At 45.2% G+C, this 24,376-nt stretch overlaps 1 protein-coding gene and 1 long non-coding RNA gene across 3 annotated transcripts in view; one reads left to right on the forward strand and one right to left on the reverse strand.

Annotated features, from left to right (window-relative positions):
• Window positions 1–780: 780 nt before the first annotated feature.
• Window positions 781–5,053, reverse strand: LOC308462779. Its single transcript, XR_013979347.1, has 2 exons — window positions 4,958–5,053; window positions 781–2,718 (listed from the first exon to the last, which is right to left on the reverse strand). It is a non-coding gene; the product is annotated as an uncharacterized lncRNA (long non-coding RNA).
• Window positions 4,320–24,376, forward strand: part of LOC308462533 (uncharacterized protein C15orf39 homolog) — a 44,524-nt gene continuing 24,467 nt past the window's right edge. The window contains exon 1 of one of the 2 annotated variants that reach the window (XM_080980257.1): window positions 4,320–4,995. The gene's annotated coding sequence lies outside the window, so the exon portion shown is untranslated. The remainder of the gene's footprint in view (window positions 4,996–24,376) is intronic. The other variant, XM_080980256.1, reaches the window with a different exon arrangement.

Below are 24,376 nucleotides of genomic sequence, written 5' to 3' on the forward strand. Positions count from 1 at the left end.
GTTTTAGCAGAAATGCTATAAAGGATTAAGAAAAAACAGATTGTTAAATGGTGAAAGGAGGGAAGGTAAAGTTACATTATACTAAGATAAAATATAGGACAAAAACTGGAAAAGATGGAAAGGATTTGCTGAAATAGCTAACTGAACTAGAATACAAAAAAGGGAGGTGTGAGGAGGTCAAGGAAATAAGTAAATGAAAGATAAGTTATGGGAAGATTCATTGTATTTCTTTTTCTTTTTCTTTTTCTTTTCCGTATTGTGATGTGATGTTCTGTTTTTGCCTAATATGCTGTTTTTTTATTTTTCCTTTTTACTTTTTGTAACCTTTCAAATCTTAATAAATATTATTTTAAAAAAAATGGAAGTCAGGATGCATAGATCTAGTTGTCTGCCTATGCTTGAAGCACCAGGCTGGGGGAGGGGAGGGAAAAAATAAAATAAAATAAAATAAAATAAAATAAAATAAAGGAAGCCTCAGGCAAGCATGAGCAGTTGGCCCTGCAGGATACTGAGGCCCTGGCAAGGATGACAGATGTTGACCCCAGCCTTGAGATCAACCCTCTGTTGAAAATCTACAGATTCAGACTGACTCTTCCTCTTTTTCTGGCAATTTGGCAATCATGAGGGAGAATGACTGTGCCTTTGTGGGGCCCCCTTCCTTATTTAAAGTTGGCTTCTTAGAAATTCCCTAAAGCACACAGGGAAAGAGTTGTGCAGAAAAGGACAATGAACATGACCACGGACCTGGAACAACTCCTGCAATGAGGAAAGGTCACAGAGTTTGGGGCTTTTAAGATAGCAGTCTGCATCTTTATTGGACTTGCAATCGTTTTCACATATGAAATTGTTTTAATAGTTTGCGTATATGGAGTTGTTTCTAACTGCTGATGTTTTTACTGTGAATCCCTTCAGGTTATTCTGTGGAAAGTGATTCATAACCAGGATCAAATCAATCAATCAATCAATCAATCAATCAATCAATCAATCGTGTGTGGGGTGGAGAAAGGGCATAGAGGGAAGTTTTTATCTTTTCCTCATAATATTAGAACCAAGGGTCTCTCAATGTAGCTGAAGGGTAGGAGATGCAGGAGAGGCCAAAGGAAGTACTGCACAATAGTGCACTGCGGAATATGGAATTCTCTCCAAAGGGATGCAATGATGGAGCTTTAAAAAGAGATTAGGCAGAATTATAGAGGATTAGGCTACTGGAAGTGGTATGTCTCTGAAAGGCAGCTGTAGGCAGAACCTCAAAGCAGGAAGCCAATGTGGCCCTCTGGGAATCTCTGTCTGGTCCTTCAAACTCTCAATACATCCCTCATTGGCCTTACTTCCCACCCTCTTTGGATATTTGTGGCTGGCTGGAAGGTTCTCTTGAACTCCGACGATGACTCTGGCTTGCCTGGCTGGGTGACAGAGAGGGGTGCCTGAGTGCCTGTAGAGCACCTGAGCCTCAGGATCTCAAGTAAAACTCATATCTGTTCCTCTACCCACTTTTGCTTCTGGCTCTGTGCACCACGGGCACGTGGCCCCTGGCAGGTTTCCCAGAAAGCAATGTGGCCCTTGGGTTTAAAAAGTACAGTACTCCCTCTCCTGGACAATTCAAAGGACTCATTTTGACCCTTCAAGTTCTAAGAGTTTGGATGTGGTTATTGAAAGCACCGCCTCTCTGCCCTCAATATGAACCTGCTGCTATCATGCATTGGTTGTCGGAGGAGGCCCAGATCCACGCTCCACTGCCATGCAGTTTGCCAATCCAGATCTAAACATGTGGCCGTAAAATACCAAAATGTGTTATGTAATGTGCAGAGAAATGTCATTGCATGTGAACATGTTCAGAGTGCTGAAAATGTTGCTGACATATTTACAAAACCGTTGTCGTTTGTAAAGAACAAGCAAATGTGTGAAAGCTTGGGTTTGCAGAACAAAGTTGGGTAAAATACTCTGTATGTGCTCAGAAGTTAATTGCACTGTGTGAGAGCTGTGAGGGGGTCTTGGGAAACTGTGTACGTGCAGCTACTCACACAGAGTCAATTAAGGTTTGGCAGGCAGCCAGAAGGTCGTGTGAAGGAGTACCGTAAGTCTGCCTGGTGATAACAGAGACATGGAGACAGCTCTCTGACTGGTCAAGCTCTCTCAAGGGAGTGATAATTAATGGCCCACTAACTGGAATGTGTTAGTTCAGGGTTCGTGAGTTCAGAGTTCTGTGTCAGTGTAGGAGTTGTGAGTTGTGTGTGAGAGAGCTAGCTAAAGATCCGTGTTCTGTTCCTGTAAATAGTCCACTGGATATAATGAACACCTAACTACAAGTTCCTGGTTCTTGCTTCGTCTATCCTGTCTGCAGCCAAGGTACCAATTGCTTCCGTGGATTCTGCGTTTACTCTCCTAGGTCTGGGTAAGGTCCTGCAACTAGTCAGAAAGTCGCGAAACGTCAAATTGGCTTTCCCAATAAGTCACACTTCTCTGAAGTCTCTCAGCCTCACTCACCTCACAGAGTGTTTGTTGTGGGGAAGGAAGGGAAAGGAGATTGTTAGCCACTTTGAGACTCCTTCGGGTAGGGATAAAGCGGGATATCAAATCCAAACTCTTCTTCAATTTAACGGGCAATGCTGTCAGTGGTTAATTCCTGGCTTCTGTTTTTATAGTTCGTGTTTTATTGTCTTGATGTCAGATGTTATCGCCTGTGGCTTTCTTCCTTTAGGATGGAAAGGCAGGATATACCTATTTTTAAGAAATAGATAAGACGCAAGGACAAATATACACTTATTACACAATCAACTGATCATCTAGAAATATGTGATGATGTAGAACAGGCAATGACTTCTCAGGAGGGAGGACTCTGGGGAAATTTTCAAAGAGGAATTTAAGGGATAGTGTGCCCCCCATGTTCTTTTAATTGTCAGACAGTTGCTGTACTTACGTTCTGACCCCCCTTAATGGGGAGGTGTTCTTAAAGCTGTAACAACTGAATTCTGATGTCATTCTAACCCATGTTTCGCAAAGTTTCGCTGGGGTTGGTTGTGAACTCCCAACTGGCAAACTGCGATATAAATCTGTGACCTTGCACATGCATATCTGGAAATTAAGGTGAGATTCCACCCTCTATGGTCTGCTTTGGGACCTGAGGTGTTACAGTGGAAGCCTTTGCATGTCTCATTGTCTTCAGTGGGGCTTACTCCCAGGAGGAACTAACAAGGACTGCAGCCTCAGAGTAGGGAGACCTGCTTAGATACAGTCAGGATTTTTTTTTGGGGGGGGGGCAGGACACCCACCTGCCATCATCTGCCTAGCAGATTCAGAATAAAATGTCTCAACCACAGTTGCTTTAAATTACTTTCTTTTGACCCCGAGTGCTCAGAAAAACCTGTCAAAATCTTCCTACAATTTCTACTTTTAGTTAAGTATTTGTATTTATTTACTTGGTTTTTTTTTGAGGGGGGAGCAGCTTGCTCCCCTGGCTATGCCCATGACCTCCAGTACCTATATCACAGGACAGGAACCCTGCTTCCTTGAGAGTAAGGTAAAGGTAAAGGGACCCCTGACCATTAGGTCCAGTCGCGGATGACTCTGGGGTAGTGGCGCTCATCTCACTTTATTGGCCGAGGGAGCCGGCGTACAGCTTCCGGGTCATGTGGCCAGCATGACTAAGCCACTTCTGGCGAACCAGAGCAGCGCACGGAAACGCTGTTTACCTTCCCGCCAGAGCGGTACCTATTCATCTACTTGCACTTTGTGCTTTTGAACTGTTAGGTTGGCAGGAGCAGGGACTGAGCAACGGGAGCTCATCCCATCGCGGGGATTCGAACCGCCGACCTTCTGATTGGCAAGTCCTAGGCTCTGTGGTTTAACCCACAGACCCCACTGAATTCAGTAGCACTACTTCCAGCTGGTTAGGATCACAGTCTTGGCTCCTGCTTTCCAAAACCTAAAGGGTGGGGAGACAGCTGGGACTTTTTTCTCCCATTCCAAGAACTGGCTACCTGGCAGGGTTGTAGTGAGAATAAGGGAGGGGGGGCCTGTGTATGTTCCTTCGAGTTGAGCTGTGATTCTTGCATTCTGGGGGTTGGGCTAGAATATGATGCCCCTTCTAGCTCCATGATTCTATGAGCTCCTTGTTGAAAGGAATTGAATGAGCAACAACAACAAGTAATTCAAAAAGGGTAAAAGGTAATAAGAATAAGATGATGATGAAGATGCACAGGACTTGGCTCCACGCGCATGCTCTTTATCTTACTGGCTTCTTTTCTGTCTTTGCGAACTTTCTAGCCTCTTTCTTTTCCGCCTGTTGATGCAACCTCTCCGCGTGGGATCCGATTGGCTCGGCTCGTCCCGAATCCGGATTACGCGGAAGGTTGCCATCACATTTCTGCCTCTCCGGCTCCTCCCTTCTCCCTCGCGCGCCCTCATCCTCCGGACTCCCCTTCGCTCCTTTCCTCCTCCCGCGAGGCGGGGAGGGACCGGAGACACACACGCACACAGAGATCCTTTCAGATGACTGAAGCAGCAGCGGCTCCGGATCAAGCTCTCGTCGCTTCCTTTCTGCAACGTGGTTTTGTGTTTTTTTTTTGTGTTGGCGCGTGGAGAACCAACGGGGGACGGCGGGGAAAAAGAAGTCCAGACAGAGTTTTTAGGCCTGGGCAAGTCGGATATGAGTTTTCCCTTTTTAAAAAAGGAGAAGAAGCGAAATCAGTCCGGATCAGCGCTCGCTACGGATCTGGATCCTCTATTTGCTGCCTGCCTCTTTTAGGCGCCCGGAGTTCGTTCGGCCGGCTCGGGTCCGAGTGCGCCCTGCGTTTGCAACTTTTACCTCCTGCGAGGCTGCCTTTTTCTATTTCTTTTTTCTTTTTTTAAATAGAGAAACCATCTCGTCCGCTACCACTTGCTCCCCCGCCCCGAGCCTCCCGGAGCGATTCCCCACCCTACCGGGGGACTAAGATGCGCTTCTGGGGGGCAGCCTTACCTGCGGGGAGCGACGGAGTCCGACCCCGGCAGCTCCAGGTAAGATCGGCTCCTCTCCGCGCAAGATTTAAGCCCGCTTTCCAGCGATGGAGAAACGGCGGCTGCCTCAAACCAGCCCTTTGAAGGCGCGCTGGAAGCGTAAAATTGTAGAGTTGGGAAGAGGTGCCGGGTTCATCTAGTCCAACGCCGTGCAATGAAGGAATCTTAACTCGCTCATACATGGGGGATCGTGGCATTATTATTATTATTATTATTATTAATAGTAATAATAATAATTTGAATTTATATACCGCCCTAGACCCGGAGGTCTCAGGGCGGTACACAGAAAATAAATAATTTTATTATTTATACCCTGCCCATCTGGCTGGGTTTCACTCTGGGCGGCTTAGAGCACATTAAAAATGGTAAAACATTAGACATCATTTTCCTCCCTGAACCAGGGTTGCCTTCAGATGTTGCCTTCTAAAAGTCAGAGGGTTGTTTGTTTCCATATACTGAGAGAGAGAGAGATATTACACACACACACACACACACACACATACACGACTTCCCCTCCCTCCCTGCAACTTACCAGAGGCATGTTTACTCGGGAGTAAGCCCCGCTGCGCCCACTAAATTAAGACAGTCTGTGTCAGGATGGTAGCCCCGGGCTGCATCCCTGTCAAAGGATGGGAGTAGAAGCCCCGTGGAGTTTGAGTGGGTCCTACTCGCGAGTAAACACGGAGGTTTGGGAAGGAGGTATACGCGCGTGCGTGTGTTGGGGAGGGCTGCCTGCCCCCCGTCTGAAACGGCCTTTTGTTAACCTGGCCTCCCCAATGTAGACAGAAGTAAGCCAGAACAAAACCCGGAATGATAAGCATCGCGATTGCATCACTTTGCTGGCCTGGGGAGGCGGCCAGGGCGCATTTCCAAAAGCACCCAGGTGTTCAGCTGTGCGGAGGGGAGGGGGGTGTTTGGGTTGGTGTCTGGCGGAGAAGCGTCTCCTCCAAGATAAACAGAGAGCCTTAAAAAAAAGAAAGAAGGAAGGAAGGAAGGAAGGAAGGAAGGAAGGAAGGAAGGAAGGGGGAGAGCAAGCAAGCGTTGTTTAGTCTCTTGGCGCGTTTGGAAGGGTGCCCAAACGCGCTTTGCGGACTCGATCCCAAGAAGGGATCATACGTTGGATGCCAGGGACCAGTTCTCGCTCTACCAAGCAGAGTTCTCTTGGAACCATACAGGCGATTGTGCTGGCTTATTTTTTTAAATCACAGGGCAATCTAGTTTGTTTAAAAGAAAGAAAACACAAATTTTTAAATTGTTATTTAAAACGAGAGTTGCCTACCACTTAGGTTTCCTTGGAGACTTCTATTACAGAGGCTGGTTGCAAAGCACTCTGCACATTTGTGGAGGAACTCTGTTCCTCTGTTTTTTTTTCTGCTTGTGTGTGCCCTGTCCTGTTTTCCCTAAGACAGGAGCATTTAGGAAAATTAAGGCTTCAATCTTTAGCTGTGTGGAGGCTTCATTGAAGACAGGGGTGGGGGCTTAAGTTCTGGGGGTTGGGGGGTGGGTGGGGGTAGCATGCCTAGAATTCTGGGTCCCAAACCCCCAAGGAGGTTTTTCTCAGATTTGCTGCCTGCTTACAAGAGCTAAGGAAGTAAGTAAAGCGTGGGCTTTCTCTTTCAGCAGCAGGAGGAGGTAACATAATCCCACCCCTCTAGAGGAGGGCTGACAAAAGTGTGCTGTGTTTTTCAATCCTGACACTCCTCCTCCTCCTCTTCTTCTCTCTCTCTCTCTCTCTCTCTCTCTCTCTCTCTCTCTCTCTCTCATTTGCTAAAGGGTGGGATTTTTCCTTTGACAAAAACCCCAACAACTTGTTCCCACAAGATCATCTGTTTCTTGTTGGATGCTTATGAAAATATAAGGGCCTTGAGGCTCTGGTTAGGGCCTTCGTGACCATTTATGGATTGCCTAAGTTGTGTGTGTGGTTTATAGGAGTGCTTGCATGCGCACACATGTCCGGGGCTGGAGACTGCTGCTCTGAAGCACGTGGTCAGCGCCGGTTGAAAAGCCATGCGTTGCGGCAATGGATCTGTGGGCACCGCCTCTGTTCCGAAAGCTCGTGTTTGCGGTAACTATAGTGCTCGTGTACACAAATGCGCTCAGTGGGCAGAGTTTAGGAAATGCCATTGGTATGAGTGAGTGTGTGATGCTTGGAGCAGAGGCATGGAGGAACGGTTTGGCTCCGTTTTCTCTGCAGATGCCCAGAATGAAGTAAGAAAGTCCGGCGACAAAGAAAGGGGTGTGTGTGTGTGTGTGTGTGTGTGAAAGGATGTCTCTTAGTTGCACCAAACCGGGGTGAAGAATGTGCTTCCCTCCAGAAGTTGCTGGACCCCAACTCCCACAGTGATGTGTGGCGATTTTTTGTTGTTATAGGGAGACAGTTAGAGCCAGAGACGCCAGCTTGCGAAGGCGATTTGGGGGGCAGGGAGTTGTTTGCGTGAGCATCGCAATTCCCTCCCTGAGCCAGGCAGAAGCTTCCCAGGCTTGGGAAGGAGGTGCCAGGGGAACATTTAGGGGGACTAGCCTAGTCCCCCTTGTAACAAGTTTTGTTACATCAATAAAGATCAGGCCTTCTGGCTGCTGGTTTGCTTCAATTTCATGGCTGTAGTCTTGTTTGACCTTCTAACCTAAGCCTGCGGAACTCACTGCTGCACCCTAGTTCACTGACCACATGCCGCTGAACTCCCATCAGCATGACTGATGGTTGGGGAGCTATAGCACAACCGCCAGCTGAAAGGCCGCAGGTTCTTCGATTCCACCACTGGTTTCGGTTGGGTATTTAATGCCTTTGAAGTAGTATATTGTGTGGGGGGGGGGCCCTATGCATGTGTACTTGGAAGTAGCCCCCCCTTGCCAAGTTCAGTTGGGTTTATTATTCTCAGTTCAGTGTCAATGGATTTCCCTCTTTTGCATGCCAAGACATGTGCTGTGCTGCTAAGCTACGGCCTTTGTCCAGCGCACTTTGCCCGTTTACCCCAACCTATGCATCCTTATCCTTGCGCTGCCTTTCCCTGTGTCACATTTTGGATTGTAAGCTCTCTGAGACAGGGACCCCCTCCCCCTTGTACTCTAGGAAGCACCATTCACACTAATGGCGCCATCTCTTCTTCTTTGCCGATCCCTCGTCGCCAAGTAAGATTGTCTTCCATGAACATGGTTTTAACAGTGAGTCCGTAAGTGACTGTGGAGGACAATTCTGGATCCACATGTCCTTCCACAGTGGGGACATAGGTTTCCGGGTGGGAGTTGATCACGGTGAGCATGCCTTCCTCTTAGCACGATTCTCCCTTTCGTCCTGGGTTCGAGTGTCTTCAAAGCCCATGACACCTTTGGTAAAGCTGTTCTCCAACTGGAGCGCTCGTAGGCCAGTGTTTCCCAGTTGTCGGTGTATATACTACATTTTTTTAGATTTCCCTTGAGAGAGTCTTTAAACCTCTTTTGTTGACCACCAGCACTACGCTTTCCATTTTTTAAAGTTCGGAATACAGTACCAGTAGTTTCTAATGGCACTAGATAGATAACAATAACAATATTTAATCAGAACTTTCTCTCTGCATTCCATGGGGGCTGTGCCAGGTAAGTCATAGCTGTCATCCTAGGCACACTTAGGAAGTTAGCCCTGTTGAACACAGGCAAGCTTACTCATTAGCAGTCCTTTTTTCTGGCAGTACTCAAGGGTACCCCCCCCCCCATGTTAAAAGTGTGGCACTTACTGTGACAACTTCATAGTGAGTGCTGGTACCTTTTCCCCTTTAAAAAAGCACTGCTCATTAGAAAATATGCACAGGATTGTGCTGTTAGAGTGATACACACACAGCTGTATTCAACTAATTGAAATTAACAAATCTTAATTAGTTTTGTTGGCTGATTTCAAAGGGCCTAATGGATAGGACTGACATTGGATGCAGCTACCACCTCCTAGATCGAAGGTTGATTTCATTGCCCCCACCTGTCGCCTCCTGCAACCTGTGTTTTCAGCTGAGACGTCCATGACTTAGCGATTGTATTGTGACCTGCACAGTGATCTGAGGATGTAGGGAAGGATAAAAATAGCTCAAATAAATTGTCACTAATAATAACCAGAAGCACTGCCTGGTTACAGATAAAGAAGGCAGGTAACTATGTTGGCCCATCAGGAAAAATCCGACCAGTGTTATTGGTAATGTTTCTGTTTGGCTATGAGTGAATATCAAACGTGGCAGAATGTTATGCCAGTGGTATTTGGTGTATTTGAGTTATTCCCCTATCATCAGTGGTAGTTACATCCTTCTGGACTCCCTAGTAATTATGACTATGGTTATGCCTAGCTATGTGTATTCTGTCAATGCCGGTGGAGTATTGTGAGCTACAGTCAGCAAAAGAGTTGCACGTTTCTAGCAGCCTGGAAATGCTTGTGAGCATTGGTACCATATAGACTTTGTCACTTTGATGTAAAATGGATGATATGCTGTGTGCACCTTAATCTAGTTTGGGATTGAACAACACAGTTGTTCAGAGACAAAAGGAAACTCTCAAGCAAGGCAACATTAATGGAGTTGCCAGCCGGTAGAGTTCACCTGACAAAGGAGGTCTTTTTAAATTAAAAAAAAAGTGCTTTATAAGTTGGACGCCTGTATTTATATAATATGCAACAGAATGGCCATGAAACTGGAGGAAGGCATTTTCGATTTATGTTGTACTCAGCTCTTGTAAGACTGAAAATCAGTATCACGAGGCGACGGGTGGCTTTCTAGAAAGCCTTACCAAATGTGTGTTTCTCTGAGACTGAAACTTTTTGGCTTGCTTAGTCAGGGTTTATAAAATGTGGGTAGGTCTCACTATTCAGGCCTGTGATGGGAAGCTGGACTTTGTGGATAGGCAATGTATTACAGTGGTACCTCGGGTTACAGACGCTTCAGGTTACAGACTCCGTTAGCCCAGAAATACCGTAGTACCTCAAGTTAAGAACTTTGCTTCAGGATGAGAACAGAAATCATGCTCCGGCAGCAGCGGGAGGCCCCATTAGCTAAAGTGGTGCTTCAGGTTAAGAATAGTTTCAGGTTAAGAACGGACCTCCAGAACGAATTAAGTTCTTAACCTGAGGTACCATTGTACTGAAATCTTGTGAAGGATAAGCTGTCGACACTGTACCTGCTATATTTTTAACATGTGCATGGGACAAAACTTAAAATTTTGGCACAGCAAATCCCTCTGATTGATACAGGTGCACATGCCACGGAAAAGGGTTTGGCCATAGGTTTTCACACAGCATGGACACATGGACCCCATTTAAAGCAGTATTCTATCACTTTGCACTGCCATTGCTTCCCCCAGGGAATCTGGGATTTGTGGTTCAAAGGTGCTGAGAGTTGTTAAGAGACCCCTGGTCCCTTTACAGAGCTACAATTCCTGGAGTGGTTTTACCAATCAGCCTTTCTTCCCCGGGGAACTTTGGACCCCCCCTCCCCTCTACATGCAGGAAACTCTGCTCTCCTTTCAACACCTCTGATACAACCTGTTAGACCAGCCTCCTCCAAACTGGCTCTTGCTGGATTACATCACCCATCATTCCTGACCCTTGGCTGGTGCTGATGGGATTTGTAGTCCAAGAAAAATATCTTGGCTGCACTAGGCTGGCAAAGGCCGTGTTTGACAGAAGATTCTGGCCCAAGCAAACAGCAGCTAGGAGGCAAACTTCTGAACCTTTCTCGTGCTCAGGATGGAGTCACTTGTCCAATAAAAGGCTTACCACACAGGTTATAGGAAGCTATCTTCTGCCAGATCAGATCATTGGTCCATCTAGATCTGCGTCAGCAAACTTTTTCAACAGGGGGCCAGTCCACTGTCCCTCAGAGCTTGTGGGGGACCAGACTATTTTTTTTTGGGGGGGGGAATGAACAAATTCCTATGCCCCACAAATAGCCCAGAGGTGCATTTTAAATAAAAGCACACATTCTACTTATGTAAAAACACGCTGATTCCCGGACTGTCTGTGGGCCAGATTTAGAAGGCGCTTGGGCCGGATCCGGCTGCCGGGCCTTAGTTTGTTCACCCATAATCTAGATCAAAACTGGCAGCGGCTACTGACTCCAGGGTTTCAGACAGGAGCCTTTTCTGATTCTGCTTGGAGATGCTAGGAATAAATTGTGAGACCTTTTGCATATGCAAAGTCATATGCTCTACCACAATGTAAATCTAGGCATGTTTGCGGAATTTGATCTTTGCAAATTCCTATAGGAGGTGACCTCTTGGAATAATGTGCAGATAGACTTCTAAAGTTGGAAGAGATCCCATGGATCATCTACTCCAACCCCCTACAATCCAGGCATCTTGACTAAAGCATCCACGACAGATGGCCATCTAACTGCTGCTTGAAAACCTCCCATGAAATCCTTTCTCACTGCTTTTTCTATGATTGAATGCATGGTTTACATCAATCATCAATCTCATTGAGATGACTTTTTGTACACACGGACTGTGTCTGTTAAACTGTTCATTTAAATTAGGATTGATAGATTATTCATGCTAACCTCATTGTAGAACAGCCATTCCTAAACATCATTTACAAACTTCCAGTTTTGGCTCTTGGAAATGCAAACAGAGTTGTTCTGATTTCCCAAACACAGCAATGCTAAATTGCACCCCTTTAAAAAAACTATCAGTTGTGTCATATTGCTGTTGTGACAATCAAATTTTAAAACTGAACACCACCAGAACCAATGATTTTTTGGGGGGAGATGATTTTGGTAGTGCAAAGTTTCAGCCATGTGGTATTAAAATCCCAGTGATGACAGTAATGGATCCAGACTTTTGCCTTGCATGTGGGTAGAGCAACTAAGCCATGTTTGAGATCCACGTACAATATTTTCAGTATGTTTGTTGCACAACTGCCAATACTAGGAGGAACAGAAGCAGAATAGAACTGTGCCTTAAATAATCCATTCTAGAGGAAAACCCCATGAAAAGAGTGACTTTTTTTTCACTGATTGATTAGAAAAACGGGCTCAGCTGCCATTACACGTGCACAACCACTTTGTATACTAGGAATGAAAAAGGCTTGAAATTTTTCCAAAGTACTACAGAGTGGCTTTGGAGTACATTTCTTAAAGGCTGGTTTTCGCCCATACTTAAATACTCCTCTCTATCCAGGCAAGCAGAAAGCATGATCAGAGTGCAAGGACACATTCCAGCCAGACAAAGAAACTTGAGGAGGGTGCAAAGTGGGGCTGGCAAAGGATTTGGCTTGCAGAAGAGGAGTGTGCGGTTTGGGAGACCTCCAAGGGCCAGATGGAGAGGTATGGAAGGCCGCATTTGTCCCTGGGTCCTGAGGTTCCTATCTCTGGTTCACTCATGTGGTGGTGTTTAAGAGGGGGCTGATGTGCACCCCAGATGCTGGCTTTCTGCCTCCCTGCCTTGTCGGCTGTCTGTCTTAGAAGTACAGTGGTACCTCGGGTTAAGTACTTAATTCGTTCCAGAGGTCCGTTCTTAACCTGAAACTGTTCTTAACCTGAAGCACCACTTTAGCTAATGGGACCCCCCGCTGCAGCTGCGCCGCCGGAGTATGATTTCTGTTCTCATCCTGAAGCAAAGTTCTTAACCCGAGGTAATATTTCTGGGTTAGCGGAGTCTGTAACCTGAAGCGTATGTAACCTGAAGCATATGTAACCTGAGGTACCACTGTACTGCTGTGGAATCTGGACATAGGGTTGCCATATTTCGAAAAATAAAAACCAGGACATCCCAAAATTGTTGCGCTTTCCCAAAGTTGTTGAGGTTTTCTTTTTGATTGACCTGCCTGAGATTCAGGACAAAGCTTTTCAGAAATTTTCCCCCAGATGTCAGTTACGCCACTGAAGTACTGGTGATGTCTGAATGTATGGCAGCTGTAATTTCGAGCAGCCGCAGGCTTTGCGTTTGGCATTGACAGAATGGCATCATAGTTACATTATGTACCCACTTTGCGGCTTCCTGAAATTCTGGTTTAGTGCCGAGAAAAAATATCTCTCTCTCTCTCTCTCTCTCTCTCTCTCTCTCTCTCTCTCTCTCACACACACACACACACACACACTCACTCTTTCGTGGACACAATATATGCCTGCAATGCTAAGCATCATTTTCCAGGAAAATTCTACAGAATGAAGGACATGAACTTCCCAGTAAACATGCTTAAGAGTGCCAGATAGTTCATCAAGTGTCGCTGGGCTGGCTGGCCTTCTGAAAAAAGATTGAAACTTCGTTTGTAATGTTTAACACCAGCCTATTTTGGATACTTACGTCTGAGAAGGCTGGCTGGGGGCGAGGCGTTTTATTTTACAAAATGGCTTTCTACCTCAATGGCTTCCTCATCCTTCCTGTGTAATCCCGACTCTTTCTGTGGCCTGCCTTGTAATATTTTGAAAGTGCCACCAAGCCGCAGTGTCTTTCAAACATCAGAGAAACATTGCCTGCACCTGAGCACGCTTGTTTTGAGTAGGTGCAAGTCTTGAATGCCATCAGTGGAAAACTCAACAGAGATTCAGCAGGGCGCCTTCTGTTTTAACTTTTCCTTGTTTGCTGAAAACTTCTCTATGCTGCCAAACCTGCGTAGACAATTGGGAAAGCCTCTTCTGTAATAGCCAGCTGCTGATCTCTGATGCTCTTACGTGGTTTTTATGGCATGTATGTACAGTCGTTGCAAACGTGTATAGTTTTTAATGAGATTGTCATATAGAAGTATTTTCATAAATAAAATAAACAGACTTGGGACACAATCTGCCCAGAAACTTGTGGTGTCTCGCTGCTCTTGTTAAGTGTTCTCACACCCTCCATAACTTCCTTTGTGAACCTACTTGGGTCCTAGGTTGGCTGCAGCAGCCCAGGGCAACTAAGGCTGATAAGCTAGCAGGTATAAGAAACAGGGGCTTTTCATAGAAATCATAGAATTGTAGAGTTGGAAGGGACCACAAAGGTCATCTAGTCCAACCCCCAGCAGTGCAGCGGTCTAAAAGACTTGGCCCCACATGTTGAATTCTCTTTCCCTTAGAACTTTTTCACCCCTCTTTTTTTAAAAGAAAAAACCCCACTCAGCTGTTTATTGATTTTTAAATCGCTTACCCCCATATACCTAAAAGGGTACCTTCTGCAATTTCAACCATGTTAGATTCTACGATTGGAGGGGGTAGGCCTTGTTGGTGGCGCTGCCACTGGGGGCTTCCTGGTTGGCACTGACCCCCAGACAGGGCCTTCTCAGTGGTGGTTCCTTGTTGGTTGAATGCCCCCTCCGGTGAGGTATGCCTGTCTTATTATTTGCTTTAAGAAGACATTTCAAAGCATTCTTATTTACCCAGGCATTTGATGGCTGAACTAGGCATAAAATAAGTCTTTATAAGTTTTTAGTTTTTAAAAAATGTTGTTGTTGTTGATGATGATGATGATAATAATAATAATAATAATAATAATGATTATTGCATGCATTCACCACCCTGGGCTCATTTGGGAGGAAAGGTTGGCTATAAATTGCATGCATGCATGGATAAATTGTTATATGCTGCTGCTCCTGAGAGATGTATTGATGGCCCCAACCTGAATGGATTGGCTGTAAAGGACAGATAGATAAATTAATAGGGGAGAAGGGAATCAATGGCCACTAGCTGTAATAGGTCCACACCAGTAGGGAGAGTGCTCTTGCACTCAGGACATGACCTGGCAATATATCACAAATCACGATGCGTGTTTGTGTGCTAAGCAGAAATTACAATGTGGGAAGAACTGTGATACCAGCCGATGGCTCTACATAGTTCCATCCTTATTGCAGACATTGTGATTCATCAGTATATCACAGTGTTTTAACTGGTTATATATCAAGTTGAAAACCACAAATCACCCACCCTATTCTTCTTACCATATTATTTATTTTGCGTGTTCAGACCCAGAGACCTACCCGCTAAATAAATTCACACTTGACTCAAAATTTTGGTTTGGTTTTTGGCAGAATTTAGGCCACAACTTTATTGATTAAAGAAAGTGAGTGGTTGCATAGGCTCTGGTTCGACTAGTTCCCTGCCATGCAGGTAGCGCTGACCCAGGCTTCCATCATAGGTCAGCCAAGGGTGAACACCTGGATAAGTGGAAAGCCGGGAACGGGCTAACTCCCCCACCCAAATGTCCCCCTGGACTCAGGCACGGGCACAACCCCCTCTCAGGGGTTGACCAAACCATCGAGTCCCTGGATCCCTTTAACGGAATACCCTTCACATAGGGATGGCGAGAGCATTCGCCCATCCCTATCACCTGAACCAGTGCCTATCCGCAACCTTACAAGTTGTGACGATTTGTTACGCGGCAGGCGAAACCCAAATGGCACCAGCCAATCAGCCAAGTGGAGAAAATTCCTGCCGTGCCCCTGTCCCTGTCCCAACGACAGACAACATATGACGGCATAGCAAGCTCAAGTTCAACAAGCCCTAAAGTAGGGAGAGGTGGGCAGGTGTTCTGAATGCACGCGCCGAAAGAGGAAGCTCTGGGTTGTGTGCATGGGCATAAATAGGTCCCTTGAATCGTTTAGACTGCATCCCATTGGCCAGATTGTACCCAGCTTTGAGGGACCTACCAATCGGGTGTTGTGGCTAACCAATTGTACCCCCCCCCCCCACAACACAGGGTGTCGGTTGTCCAGGTCTCACCGCAATACGTGCCCTCTTTAAGGGAGGACACGATTTATCATAGCATTTTAATCAGTGCTATTTTTCTAGAAAAAGAAGTGCCGGAACTCACCATGAACGCCTCCCTTGTTCTCTTATAATGGCAATGGCACCCACCTGAGAGGTGCCGGAACTGAGTTCTGGAGAGTTCTGACTGAAAAAACCACCACCCTGATTTTCATTTTCCTCTGGTAAGCTGCCTTGTGAGGTCTTGCTGTAAAATACACAATGCAAATACCATTTCTTCTGTTTTCTAAATTCAGAGGTGAGCGTGTGTTGTCATTTTGCAGCGTCATCCATGCACACAAAGGATGTGTGTCAGAAAGCTTTGGACCTGGCAAGGTTTCTATGGCTGCAGAAACTCCTTTTTGACAAAAACCCTAAAAGCAGGGCTAGGTGGGGAGGGACAACCCAGAAAGGACTGAGCATGCTCAGTGGCTGTGGACTACCGTAAGAGATTGTTGGGAAAAAAGCCTATTTTGAGGGAGGGGGAATGGAACGGCAGAAGGAGGGCATGGCTGGCTGGCTGAAACCTGAAGCAGGAGCATTCTACTTTGCAGCTTTGTGTTGGGGATCCTACTGTAGCACCCTGCTTGTGGTTAACGCTTAGCTGGAATGAAATATTCAACACAGCAATAGAGAAATTAAAATAATAATTTATTTGTCAGACAAATAAATGATAGGCACAGTGGTATATGGTTACCAAAAACTCTGCCCCCCTCCAGCCCTGATGGCCAGCACTTATATTTCCTCAGCCCAGCCCCTTGCTCCTCCTTTGGCTGCCTCTGTCCAATCAGCCTGGTTGAAATTCCTATTGGCTGTTTGCTAGAACCAATCATAAAAGATACACTCACTTCCTATTACCTTTTATGGGAGACAAAGAGCTAGATTTCCTTCTATCCATAAATGGCAGACAAGTAGCCATATATCTTACATTTGCCTCGACAAGGCACCTTAATTACCAGATCACCTTTTGCCCTTTTGCCCCTGCACTCCAAAACAAATGGCTAAAACAGATGGCTCATGGTTTTAAATTCTATCTAAACAGAGATCTTGGGTTCACATTCTCACACACCATCAATGAAATAAGAATCTAACATAAGAATCTAACATTTCTTACTTTCTAAATCCTTTGCATAATTACATTAAGCCAATAAATTTCATACATAACATAGATAGCTTTTTAGAAGAAAAGGAACTCAGTAAAAACAGCTTCAAAAGCAGCCTCTTCAATTTACACCCTCCTTTCCCAGCCAGCTGCTTTTCCCATTAGCTCTTGCCCTTTAACCTTAGGAAAATATGGCTTGAGTCTGATGGGAGGCACATGGTATTATTTTCTGTTAAACAATAAATCTTACTATTTACCAACTCTTAATTAGTGTTTTTGCAGCTTGATTGTATTCTGTAATATGTATGGTCAGTGTAACCTTTGCTCCCAGCCTGTAATTCCCTTTTACAACAACTTTGAGAAATTTGTCTCCTGCTACTGCTATAAATCAGGGGGGGCCCTTTCCAGGAGAGCAGGAAGAGAAACAACTGCCAAAGTACTTAGCCAGCTGCTTTATGCCTGGCATGAAACATACAAACATTTGCAAATATATCTTTAAGCTCATTTTAAAATACAGGCCTTGATCAGATGCCTCACTACCTGTACCTATTTTGTTAGGAAATTCATTTTATGAAAAGAATGAGCCAGTCTTTTGCTACTCTACAGGTTATATCGTAGAGGCAGTGGGGATCCTGCAGGTGAATTTTCCCATGGGGCAGATGAATTTTTTTTTAAAAAAATATTTATATACTGCCTCAAGAGACCGCAGCGAGGTTTACAATATTTGCCTTGTCTCTTGCTGCTGTCCATTAAGCTCACCCCAAATCCTGGCTGCCACCTGAAATGGCTTCTGCCTTTGCACCATGGATTTGTGATGAACCTACACTGAGATGGAATTGTTGGAAGCTCGTTCTGTGCCCTGAAATTGTGGGTTCCTGAGAAGAGGCTGAAATATTTGCCTGACGACAAATGACTTGTTGGTTCTTCCAGATTGACTCTTGAGGCGGCATTTTCGCAATGTAAAGCCATGGGGAGGGGGGAACCCCTGGTCAGATGAGGTCCTCCAAGCCTCCCTAGGTGGCCTGCAAGGTTGTTCTGGCCAAGCCATGCCAACCTGCCCTATGCTTGATGTCATATATAGGATGTAAGTTGTGGGGCAGGAAAAAGACAGTCTGCAGAATACGTTTAAAGTGCCCTTATACCACTTTAGCAGTCATGCTAAAGAATTCTGTGAACTAGTTTGTTAAGGGTGCTGAGAGTTGTTAGAAGACCCTTGTCCTCTTCCCAGAGCGGTTTAACAGCCAATCCCTCTTCCCAGAGAATTCAGAGAAACAGTGTGGGGTAGTGGGTAGAGTGCTGGACTGGGACCCTGGGAGACCAGGGTTGAAATCCCTGCTCAGCCACAAAACTCACTAGGTGGCCCTCGGTCAGTCATTCTCTATCTCTCTATTATCATTATTTCTTAAATGATTTTCAATTTTATACATTTCAATAATTTTATAATCATTTTAACATTTCAAAACTCGACTTCCTTTCCCCCTCTTTCTGCAGTTCCTTAAACTAATTTTTAATATTTTCTGCATATTCCAAATTAACTTAATTTGCTCATTTATTCATCTACTTTAAGCATACACTCTTATAAAACTGCAGGTTATTTCAATAATCCTGCCAAGTTTCTTACCTGTTTACAATTTCTCTGTAAATATTCAACAAACCATTTCCATGCCTTTATAAAAAGTTTGTTATCTTGATTTCTTATTTTTTCCGGTAAGTTTTGCCATTTCTGCGTTTCCCATAAGTTTTTGTATCCATTCTTCTTTTCCTGGAACTTCTTCTTTCCAGTTTTGTGTCAGTCACTCTCAGCTGAAACTACCTCACAGCGTTGTTGTGAAGGATAAATTGGGGAAGGAATTCCATACTAGCCTGAGCTCCATGCAGGAAAGTTGGGTTATACATGAAATAAATATAAATGAATGAATAAAAAGGTAACAGACCCCTGACAGTTAAGTCCAGTCGCGAACGACTCTGGGGTTGCGGCGCTCATCTCGCTTTACTGGCCGAGGGAGCTGACGTTTGTCCGCAGACAGTTTTTCTGGATCATGTTGCCAGCATGACTAAGCCGCTTCTGGCGAAACCGGAGCAGTGCACGGAAAAGCTGTTCGCCTTCCCACTAGAGTGGTACCTATTTATCTACTTGCACTTTGATGTGCTTTCGAACTGCTAGGTTGGCAGGAGCTGGGACCGAGCAATGGGAGCTCACCCCGTTGCGGGGATTCGAACTGCCGACTTTCTGATCGGCAAGCCGTAGGCTCAGTGGTTTAGACCATAACCCCCTGTGAATTGTAGTTCTTTGAGCCCTATGCATCGCCCTTTGCAAGCTCAAATAATCAGCTGATGGTGAGGGCCTTGCCTACTTTAGCTTGTAATGAGGAATGACACGCCCCCCGTCTAAATTTGTTGCTGATGTGGAGGAAGTCTGGCCTCATCTGTGCCAAAGCCTCGTGACTGCAGGCTCCTGAGGGCTGAAGGGATGCTAGACAGTCATTTTGTTGACTGTCCTCAACAAGTGACAGTTCCATTGCGAAAGGACTTCCTAGTTCACAGTTGCTGGCTCGGGTGATTTTGTATGTGTGGGTTGTTTTTTTTAATGGTTTTCTTGCTTCAGGAGCTGAGGGGTAGCTGGGGTGGGAAGCAGGAAGGCGGTGAAAACATCTCCTCCCCATCCCTGGCCTTTGTGACTCTCGATGCCCCCAGATAACCCCAGGCTGCAATTGGCAAATATTGAGCCTTTTGCGATTTGGCCTGTGGCTCATGCAGCCTCTTGTTTGGTTCTGAAGAGCAGCTGCTTTCTCCCTCCCCTTTGGTGCTTCTGGGAAAATCCCATCTAAAAACAGGAACAAGTCTTTATTTACCTAAGCAGCGAGGTTTCGAGATCGCTCACAGAGAACTTTGCACGTGTTGAAATACGGGCAAGAGTTTTGCCTTCTTTTTCAGCATCCCTCCACACCCTCCCTTCACCTTTCCTCCTTGCTCAGCAAAGTGATGACGGCGTCTATCCTAGCCTTGGTTTTTAGTAAGAAACAAGAGGGGGGAACGGAGGTGGGTGGGGGACCCTTTCTGAGTTAGAGAGCCACATTCTCTTCTGAGCAGCCTTCTGAAGCCACATTCTGGTGGCTGGGTGGTGGTGCAGAGACAACGTGCAGAGCGACAATTGAAAATTTCACTTTTGTACAGTAGGCAGTTCCTACGCACACTCTTGCTGCCCCGTCCTCCAGCCAAGCAACAGGCATTCTAGGAGCACTTGAGCCGGGCAAAAATGCTCAAGATGCAAAGCATGGAGGGTTTTGCCTGGGGAGAATTCCAAGGGCCAGGAATTTCATCCCTGGGAAACCTCCACTCCTTGCAGCTCCCCCACACCCCTCCAGCTTCTTTGCGGATAGATCGATATACAGTGGTACCTTGGTACTCAAAAGGCTTGGCTCCCGAACAAATCAGATCCCAAACGCCGCAAACCCGGAAGTGAGTGTTCCGGTTTGCGAACATTTTTTGGAAGCCAAACGTTCGATATGGCTTCCGCGGCTTCAGCCCAATCTGAAACTGTTCTTAACCCGAAGCACCACTTCAGCTAATGGGGCCTCCCGCTGCTGCCGCGCCGCCGGAGCACGATTTCTGTTCTCATCCTGAAGCAAAGTTCTTAACCTGAAGCACTATTTCTGGGTTAGCGGAGTCTATAACCTGAAGCGAATGTAACCTGAGGTACCACTGTACCAGTGTATATCTGATAAGAGACAGAGAAGGAGTATAAGGAGGCTCCACAGCAAAGGCTAGAACTATAACATACCATAACATACTTGGTAGATTGTTTCAAAGAAGATGATGAGATCAATTTTGCCAGTGTGAGCAATGTCAGAATGACGCAGATAATAATAATAATAATAATAAATAATAATAATAATAAATTTATTATTTATACCCCGCCCATCTGGCTGAGTTTCCCCAGCCACTCTGGGCGGCTTCCAATCAAGTGTTAAAAACAATACAGCGTTACATATTAAAAACTTCCCTGAACAGGGCTGCCTTAAGATGTCTTCTGAATGTCAGGTAGTTGTTTATCTCTTTGACATCTGATGGGAGGGCATTCCACAGGGTGGGCGCCACTACCGAGAAGGCCCTCTGTCTAGTTCCCTGTAGCCTCACTTCTCGCAATGAGGGAACCACCAGAAGGCCCTCGGCACTGGATCTCGGTGTCCGGGCTGAACGATGGGGGTGGAGACGCTCCTTCAGGTATACAGGGATACCTGAATAGATGGGATGCCAGCTAAACCTTCCCCTAGAGCAGGGATAGGGAAGCTGTTTTTGGACTTGTATCTCCCATCATCCCTGACCATTGGCCATGCTGGCTGGGGCTGATGGGAGCTGGGAGTCCAATTTATATCTAGAAAGCCACCACTTCCCCATTCCTGCCCAAGAAAGATTCTAGGCATGTATGAAAGTTGGGAAAGTTCTTCTGTGCCCTCCATCCTTCAAGCACCAAATGATGCTTGCAGTGAAATGATTTAGTCCCATCACTAATAAATATAGAAGATGTTGAGATGTTCAGTGATGCTCCTCCTCCATCAATTACATTTTAACATCATTTCACTTTCCTCTTCTCTTCCCCCACTTCCTGGTGCTTTTGTTTTTCTCTTCGCTTTTCCCCTTCCTCCCCTGCTTCCTTTCCTTCTGTAGTCGTAGCTGTGTTGGGGACAAAAGGATCCTTTTTAAAAAATTGATTTTTGTTATTTTTCATTAATAACAACCCAATGGAGGCCACATAAATACAATATCAAATCATGCCAAATCATGATACAATAAAGTTCTGAATTCAATGTTTTTGGATGACTTCCCGTGTTCTGGTTATCTGGAGTTGATGTTAATCCTTGGTCCTGCTCCAATTCTATTAATTAGTCCAAATTCCACAATTCCAGTCTTAATCCTTTGTTTTAGCAGCCACTGGTGTGATGACTTTTGTTCATTTTTAATAAATCCATATCCGTTAACTTGCAGAGGGAATTTATATCCTGTAGTTTCTGTGTGAAATATTCGTTTACCTTCTTCTTTTCCTTCATATTGTAATTAATCAATTTTCTTCAACATTGCCCCTCCTTCAAAAACTCATTTCTAAGTACAGTACGCTGCAACTCCCTTTTGCCTCTCCAAAACCGAAAGCACTCCAGCATCCGGCCGCAACTCCTGGCTTACTTTCCAGCACTTATCTCCTTTCCTCCTTTCCAACCTTCTAACGAGCTGGTGTCCTGCCAAAACCATAATAAATCAAAATTAGAGTTCCCTGGGACAAAAAGATCCTTGAGCCTGCTCCACTGGGTGGGCAGCTATGAACTTAAGATAAAATAACTGGACCATTCAGAATGGGGAAGAAATGCTTGGTGCTTTAAACTGGATGGGCTGTGGGGAATTGTAGCAGGGAGGTGCAGGTTGAGGATTCTCGGTGCAAGAGATGAGTGGGCAAGCTGTAGAGGAAGAGCCAGTCGAGGGAGCTACTGCTCGGACATGGGCTCTCAGCAGGTTCCTGACCAGACTGGCCTGGTGATGCTGGCCCTGGCAATTAATGACGTTGGCAGAAGTTTAATTAAGAGATGGGGGCTTCTTGCACCTGCAGAATGGGGACTGGTGCTGGCTCCAGGATTTGGCAATGACCTCACTGGGCCTCCTACGTCTTCATGGTTCTTGCTGCTGCCCATTTGCTTGCCTGATTAGGTTAAAGGGAATGTGGCTTTAAAACAGGGTGGATTTGATTTACAAATCAAATTGATTTCAATCACGATTTCAATCACTAGTAAGACTTGATTTAAATCAAAAAAATTTTTTTTTTTACAGAAAGACTCATTCTTGCTGGTATAATCTTAATATTGACAACCAGATGAAGGTTTCATTTTTGGAATAGTAAATTTTCAGAGTAGTTTTTACTGCACAGTTATATCAAAAATTAACTGATTTGGTTATACTATTAGAAATACATAGACAGATAATTATGAAATTATTGTGAGGTTGAATAAGTTAACTGTTTATATTTGGACAACGTTTCTGCTGTACTTTATTGGAAGGAGAAAAATAATCATTTCCTTAAGAACAATTTATTTAACTAAAACAATAACATTATAGCATATGTACGCATGTTTGTTAACTGATGTGGTTAAACAATTTTGGGAAACAAAATGTCACTTAAGAGAAGGATCTGAAATATTTTCCTTGAAGCTTGCATTTGTTGTACTGTGGATTGTCTGATTTGATGTTTTAAGGTGTTGTAAACCGCTTTGAGATTTGTTCTTTAAAATATAAAGCGGTATAGAAATGGAATGAATCACCGTCTTCATTGTCATCATCTCTGTTGCACAAAAAAGCCACAGCACTTAGACATCTCATGGTAGTGACTGCAACCTAGGTTCAAGGTGCCATTTGGCAATTAGATTATATATCTGAGTTTCGAACACTGCCAATGAGGTCAACAGCCGAAGCCAGCCCTGGCTGCGATTTGAGAAGAACTATGAAAAGCTTTTTTGTTCTCTGAAGATTGCCTACTTGTTTGTATGGGTGTGTTCTCTACAATAGAGACACCTGGTTCTCCTTAAAGGGCTTTATCATAGCAGAGCTTAAAAAGTTGGCAGTCTTCAGGGAAAAAGATCTTTATTCTTTGCGTATGAACCAAATCAAGATCTGCCCTGAAAACAAGGAAGGCGAGTGAGAGGCACTTAGTTGCTTGTTTTGCCATGCTCACAAACCCAGATTCTTTGTGAGCAAATGGATCATAGGTAACAGTGGGCCACTTTTCCTGGGTCACGCCCAGGAATTTATGAAACAAGCACTTCTCATTTGCCCACAAAGACCATACGGATGCATTTCTATTATTATCTCATGATAACAGAGCCTAGGACTTGCCGATCAGAAGGTCGGCAGGTTTAAATCCCCGTGACGGGGTGAGCTCCCAATGCTCAGTCCCAGCTCCTGTCAACCTAGCAGTTCGAAAGCACGTCAAAGTGCAAATAGATAAATAGGTACCGCTCCGGTGGGAAGGTAAACGGCATTTCCACGCGCTGCTTTGGTTCGCCAGAAGCAGCTTAGTCATGCTGGCCACATGACCCGGAAGCTGTACGCCGGCTCCCTCGGCCAATAAAGCGAGATGAGCGCCTCAACCCCAGAGTTGGCCACGACTGGACCTAATGGTCAGGGGTCCCTGTACTTTTACCTTAACGTAGACCAAAGACCCACTTAGTCAAACATATTTCCCTCTGGGACCAGTTGGATGCCTCCAGGAAGCCTGCAATCAGTGCTTGAAACCAATTGCCCCAGCAGCTGTTGCTCCCCAGAAATTGAAATTCAGAGGTAGACTGCCCGTGAAAACAGAGGTTTTGTTCTCAGCTATTGTAATGCTGGGGAGTCTAGTCCATGGTTTATGTGCGTTTCAGTTCACCAGGGTCTGGAGCAGTTACAGACTAGGTCTTAGACACCAGCTCTAGAAACACCAAGCCCTGAAGCAGCTGAATTTGTAGATTTATGGTGGGCTTTTTCTCATGCCTCATGTTATAAACAAAGTATTTTGATCACTGTCATTTGTGCCAAGAATATGGCAACAAGAGACTTAACTCACATGGATTTTGGGATGCTGGCTGAGGTCTACTTC

Source organism: Podarcis pityusensis (genome assembly GCF_964106645.2).
Source record: "Podarcis pityusensis genome assembly, chromosome: 14".
Taxonomy (NCBI): Eukaryota; Metazoa; Chordata; class Lepidosauria; order Squamata; family Lacertidae; genus Podarcis; species Podarcis pityusensis.